The sequence below is a fragment of the Elephantulus edwardii genome, unplaced genomic scaffold (assembly GCF_000299155.1).
Source record: "Elephantulus edwardii isolate Elephantulus edwardi_28Jun2011 unplaced genomic scaffold, EleEdw1.0 scaffold00308, whole genome shotgun sequence".
Lineage (NCBI taxonomy): Eukaryota > Metazoa > Chordata > Mammalia > Macroscelidea > Macroscelididae > Elephantulus > Elephantulus edwardii.
The window spans coordinates 715,403-722,123 of NW_006400058.1; positions in this window are offsets into that span (position 1 = coordinate 715,403).

Consider the following 6,721-nt stretch of genomic DNA (forward strand, 5'->3'; position numbering starts at 1 on the left):
CAGGCAGCTGGCCGGAGATGCCACAGTGAAGCCCCCCAGAGAGCAGAGTGCCTTTGGGCAGGAAGTTTGCTAATGGGGTGGAGTGCTCCCAGGTGCCCATTGGGGGGTTTGACTTACCAACCCCATGGAGCTCAAGGACTGAGTGTCTTCTGGTGGAGGCTTACTGACCAAGTAGGATGCCCTGGCCACTTACTGAGCTTCCTAATTCTTGCCCAACTAAAGAGCTTCCTAATTCTTGCCCGAAGTGAACAGAAGCTGGGCCAAGGGCCAGAGAGAAGCCTGCCTGTGGGCAATGAAGAGGTGTTCTGACCAAAGAACGCTAAGAACGCTATCCTGAGGCCTTCCTAATTCCAAGTTAGGGAACCCATTGTTCCCAAAGAACCCTCCATAAACGTGAGTGTGGCCTGTGAGTTGTGTGTGGCCATTGCAGTGTATCAGTATATGCAATAGAGGAGTAAGGAGTGTGGTGGGAGGGTGGGTTGATGTCAGAACTGGTACAAAGGTAGGTTTGACCTCTGCCTCATAGGAATCAGCCTTAGATAGTCAGTGCTGGTAATGATTCTCTTTCTGCTTTGGGAAGTCAGAGGACGTCAGAGGATAATACCACTAGGTCCTTTTCTTTCTTCTTTTTTTCCCAGAAACCTAGGAATGAACACGCAGTTGGTTGCTGTTAGGTGTCCTCTCGTTGATTACTATTCATAGAGACTCAGTGGACGATCGATCTGAACTTTGCCCTCCGCCGTTGCTGACCTCCTTTTACTGACCTCCACCTTTCCCAGTATGATGTCTTACCCAGGGCTTCCTGACAAGATGCTCAAGATACATGAGACAAAGATTCAACATCCTTGCCTCTAAGGAGTGCCCTGGTCACATTGCTTCTAAGACAAATTTGTTTGTTCTTTTGCCAGTCCAGTATTCTTTGCCAACACCACAATTTAAAGACAGCAATTCTTTGGTCTTCTTTATTCATTACTTAGCTTTCACATGCTTATGAAGCAGTCACAGATAACATGGCTTGGATCAGGTGAACCTTAGTCTTTAAAGTGACATCCTTGCTTGCCAGCACTTTAAAGAGGCCCTTTGTACAGATAGGGAGAGAGAAAAGGTTTCTCTGTTTAGCTCAGCTGTTAAACTAAAGGAACCTACCTAGCAGTGCCTTGGAAGACAGACCTGCCTGTGCATCAAGCATCAGCCTTTCTGTGAGCAGATAATTAGTGAACTATTTGCTCCAGGACAGACTGAGGAAGCCTGAGAGGGGAAGAGAAAAAGAGAGTAAAGAAGAAATTCTCGCAACTGAATAAGAAACCTTTATTTTCTCCAGATCCAGTTGCCATCAGGTTGGTTCCAGCTCATTTTTAATCCAATGTATGGCACAATGGAATGGTTCTGGACAGAGTTTCCAGGACTGATATTTTGGAAGTAGATTTCCAGGCCTTTCTTCTGAGGCACCTCTGGGTGAATGCACACTTGTGTCAGAACAGTGTGCATCCTCCAGGGACTGACCCCCCTAAACCTTCAGTCAAGCCTCATTGGTGCAAATGATGCCACATGCCTATCCCTGAACCAAGCAAGGGGTGGGATTATACTGATCCAATTAGGCTTAACCAGAGGTTCCGGCCCAGGGTGAAATCAGCTTTCTCGAGCTGCTATGTTACCATCTGGGGAGAAAGACGAGGTCTCCAAAAGATATGTGGGCTGAAGGTCATGAGTAATCGTTCTTGAGGCCTTAGAATGGTGCAGACTTGATTTTCAGTCTCTGGTGAGTTTTGTGATCCAGCTCATTGCTTGAATTTTTCCAATAAAGTTGCCGTTTTTGCTTAGTCAGCTTAAATAGATTTTGTTTCTTGGGACTTCATGAAGATCCCTGAACAGAAACTTGAGAGCTATAAAAGATGAGGTCTTGATCACAGTGCCATTCTCTTCTTCTTTGACTCCTTCCTAAGAGAGCTCTGGTGGCCTAATGGTAAAGAATTGTGCTGCCAACCCAAGTGCATGCCATTCGAATCCAGCAGCTGCTCTGAAGGAGAAAGATGGGCAATCTCCCATGCAAATCACAACCTCAGAAATCCTGCTGGAGGATCAGCCATGCATCTGTTCCAACTTGACAGTACATGCGGGTACCCACTTTTCTCTGATAGCTGGGAGATTTAGGGGAAGCTGTAGAGAAGGATCCCAAGTCCTCCTCCAGTTACTGCTTTAGGTATGGAAATATGAAACAAATAAGGTCATTGAAATAAGAGGACAATGTAGAAAGATGTTGGGGGTAAGGGTTTTTTTTTAATTAAAAAAGATCCAATGTCAGTGTGAATATTCAACAAATTGTATTTTAAATACCAAATACTATTAAATAAAGATGGTGGCCTATGGTAAGAAGGTGCCCTGCAATGCTGAAGGCATTCATTTCGAATTTGCAGGAGAAAGGTTGGGCAATCTTATCCCATGCAATTAACTGCCTCTGAAAATCCACTGGAGAGTAAGCTATGGGTTGGTTCTGACTGGGTGGTACACAACAACAACATTTGTTTTTAAACAAATGGAAAAGACCCAAAACCTCCAAGGATCTTTGTATTGGCTCTGGGCCAGGGTGTGATGTCTGGAACGGAAGCAGTTCTTCTTTTTTTTTTTAATTTCAATGAACATCTACAGAGATTTTGGAATTCCATTCATTCATTGTTGTACTTTTCTCCCCCCTCCCCCCAGAAGCAGTTCTTTTGAGGCTATGAGATAGACCACCTTGAATGACCAGTCCTTGAATTGGCCAACCCAGGTACTGCCCTGACCTACAATCTCTTGTTACTTAGGATCATCTATTTCCCTTTTTATTCTTTTTTTTTAGCCATTTTAAGTTGAACATTCTTTTTGGTACAACTATCCTGCCCATAATTCACGTAGAATGTAGCAACACTCTAAGTGGTGCCTTGGAAGAAAGACCTGGCGATCTACTTACATTTTGTTTTAAAACAAAAACAAAGCCAAAACGTTAAGCCATTGAGTTGATTTCATATCATGACAACCCATGTGTTACAGAGTAGCTCTGAGCTCCATGGTGCCATTGTGCAATCGTAATAGATACAGATCACCAGAAGAGTCCTCTGTAACACTTAGGTGGGCTTGAACTTCCAAACTCTTGGTTAGTAGCCTACAGACCACTACTGCCACCTAGTGACAGTTCCGTAAAATTACATCCTACTGAGCCCAGCTCTGCTCAGAAGCACGGTTGAAATCCGTTTGGTAACAACAGGTTTTGTTTCTTTTTGTTGGGTAAGTGATTCTGTTTGCTTTTTCAGCTGTTCCCCCATGTCTTGTAGCAAAATCTCCCTCGCAGTCTGTTTTTCCAGCTCTGGCAGAATGAACTGTGCACCAGGAGAACCTCAAGAACAATGTAAGACTGTGTAGGACCAGAGCAATTGCATGGGATGGCTTCTTTGTGAAACCCCCTAATTCTCAGACATATGGTGGCACAGTGGCTAAAGGCTCTGACCCTTAAGCAAGAAGATTGGTGGTTCAAGCCCACCAGCAACTTAGAGTAAAATGGTCTAAGGTCTGCTTTTGTAAATATTTACAATTTTGGAAACCCCATAGGGCAGTTCTCAGAGTAAAGATCAATCCAGTAGCAGTGAGTTTAGTTTTGTTTTGAGTTCTTGGTTGCAAATGAGGCCATAGGCAGCCCCTGACCCAAATTAAACCCCAGTGGATCCAATTAGACCCAAATTAGTCTCTTGGCTAAAATTTTAGAACTAGGACTCTAGTGGTTCTTGGAATTTGACTTCTCAGTGGGCGTTATTTGGCTACTCTGTGTGAAGCAGAGCAAAGTAGTCTTCAGAGAGGCAGAAAAATAAAGTGTGTGTATATAGAGGAAGGAAAAGCATACTTCAAAGTAGAGACCCAAAGGTGTACGGAGATGATTTGTGAGAGACGGGGGCCAATCTTGATTTCACACAGCTTTCCAACTCTGGTTCCTGTCCCTGTAAGACTGTCCCTTTCCAATAAGGTTGTCATTTCTGCTTAAGTCAGCTGAAACAGATTTTATTTCTTGCAACTGAAGAACCCTGAATAAAAAACTTGAGCTCTGTAAAGGAAGAGGTCGTTGTCACAAGCCTTGGTATGAGGCCTCCTGGGAAATAAGACACCCAGCCTCAATGTCTGCTGGAGGGCAACAAGGGACACACGCATCTGTGCAGTGGTCCTCCGTGTTGGATGCCGGGGGAAATGACTCTTAGTGACTCTGTATGTGCTGAGTAGAATTGCCCCACAGCATTTTCAAGGCTGTAATCTTCTGGAAGCTGACCCCGGGGCTTGCCTTCCAATGAGCATTTACCTTTCAAGCCACTGAGGAACGCTGAGAAGTGTACTAATGGCCTCCAGTTGTTGCCAGATGGACATATTGTACTGGGCAAATCAGCTAAGGACCTCTTTAAAATGTGGATGAACAAGGATCTCACTTTAAAGACTAAGGTGTACCTGCCCCAACTCCTCCTATTTTCATTTACTTCACATGCAGTTGAAAATTGGAGCACTGAATAAGGAAGACCAACTAAGAATTGATGTCTCTGAACTGTGCTGGCAAAGAGTGCTGAACATACGGTCACAAGAATAAACAAACTTGTCTTATGGAAGTGCAGCCAAAATGCTCCTGAGAAGAGGGATAGTGACACTTTGTCTTCCATTTTTTGGGCATGTTATTGGGAGGGGTTGTTATTGTTACGTGCTGTTGAGTTGAATACGACTCATAGTGGCCTCTATAAACAGCAGATCTGAGCTCTGTCCTGTTCTGTGGCATCCTCATCATCTCTAACGTAGGAGGGGTGAGTCTCTGGAAAAGACATGATGTTTGGAAAAATTAAGAGTCAGTGAAAGAGAGGAAAAGACGTAAGGAGATGGATTGACCCAGTGATGGCACTTGGGTTGTTTCCAACAATTCTTTGCTATTGTGAACAAAGCATCAATAAACATGGGTGTACATATATCTGCTTGGGTGTCAGTTATGGTCTCTTTGGGGTATATTCCCAGTAGTGGAATTGCTGGGTTAAATGGTATCTCTATTTGCAACTTTTTGAGAAAGAGCCGTACCGCCTTCCACAGTGGTTGCACCATTTTACACTCCCACCAACAGTGAATAAGGGTTCCAGTTTCTCCACAACCTCGCCAGCATTTGTTGTTTGCTGTTCTGTTAAATTTTGCTGTTCTGACTGGGGTGAGATGATATCCTATAGTTGTTTTGTGCGTCTATCCATCTTGTTGAGGGTCTTGTCTCTATGGGTGGGCTCAAGGAAACACGTCTTTGTTATATGCTGTCAAGTTGGAGCCAAATCATAGCTGACCCTCCAGCAGATTTTCAGAGGCTGTAAATCGCATGAGAAGGGATTGCCCATCCTCCCCCGAGCAGCAGTGCAACTCTTACCACAAGCCCACGGAGCTCCCTGAACATGAATTCTAGAAGTATTGTACTACAAGAATGCCACTGAGGTTGTGTTGTTAGCTGCCATCGAGTACATAGGACTCAAAGTGACCCTGTGAAGAACAGATCTGGACCTTGTCCTATCTCATGCCATCGTCGTCGTCTCTGACACACTTGAGCCCATTGCTGCAGTCACTGTCAAGGCATCGTGTTGAGGGGCTTTCCCTTTTTCTCTGACCTTTCCAAGCATGTAGTGTTGGCCTTTTCTATAAGACCTGGGAAATATAGCTCAGCCTTTATGCTCTGCCCCTCCAGTATTAGGGGAAATGCAGTCTTGTCTTTATTTCCCTCTGTCGTGCATCAAGGGAGTAGTGGCCTTTGGCTTATCTCCTATGGTTCTGTTCCCTCCTTCTGTCCCAGAGCCTCATGGGAAATGCAGACATAGCTCCTCAGAATAACAAAATCATTTAGGCTTTGGGAGCTTGGGAGAAGAGATTGGACGGCTAGGACTTAGGCAGGGTAGTGGGTTTACTTTTGGGGCCCAGCAATAAATGTAGCAGTGTCTTAGGGTGGAAGGCCTGATGGAACAGCTTCTGGGGGGACCTCCAAGACTGGGGACCCTAATTAAAAACCAAGCAAAAACAACTCCAAGAAATACCTCTCTCAAGTTGAATCAGACTCACGGTGACCCTATGTGTTATCAGAGTAGAACCATGCTCCATCGTTGATATTTTCAGAAGTAGATTGCCAGGTCTTTCTCCCGAGGTGCCTCTAGGTATCCTCGAACCACCAAACTTTTGCTTACATTACAAAAGTGTTTGTGCCACCTAAGGACACCTGGGTCCTACAACATAACCTCTAATTCCAGGAGCCTGTGGAAAGCTCTCCCTACCCCATTCTGTTCATGGATGGGATAAAAAAGGGCAGACTTGGTACAAAAATCTTTATTAAGTATAAAATATTAAATAATAAAATATTAATTAATAATAACAGTAATGGAAAAAATTAAACGCTCATTGCTGTCAGGTCTGAGCTGATGCATCGCTGGCCCTCCAGGGGGATTTGGGGGGGGGCCATAAATCACACAGCAGTTGCTGGCCCCTCTTTCTTCCTCAGAGCTGCTGGTGGATTTGAACCACAAGAGGCATTCCCTTTTGGGTTAGCACTGAAAATCACTATGGACTGCGTCACCACAGCTCCAATAATAACAAGAGTAGGAATAATTTGAAAAATAACAGGCGCTTTCTCGACGGCCCTCTGCTTTCTCCAGCTCTTCTCAGATTCTCACAACTCTGGGCAGGACGCACTTTGACAGCTGAGAAA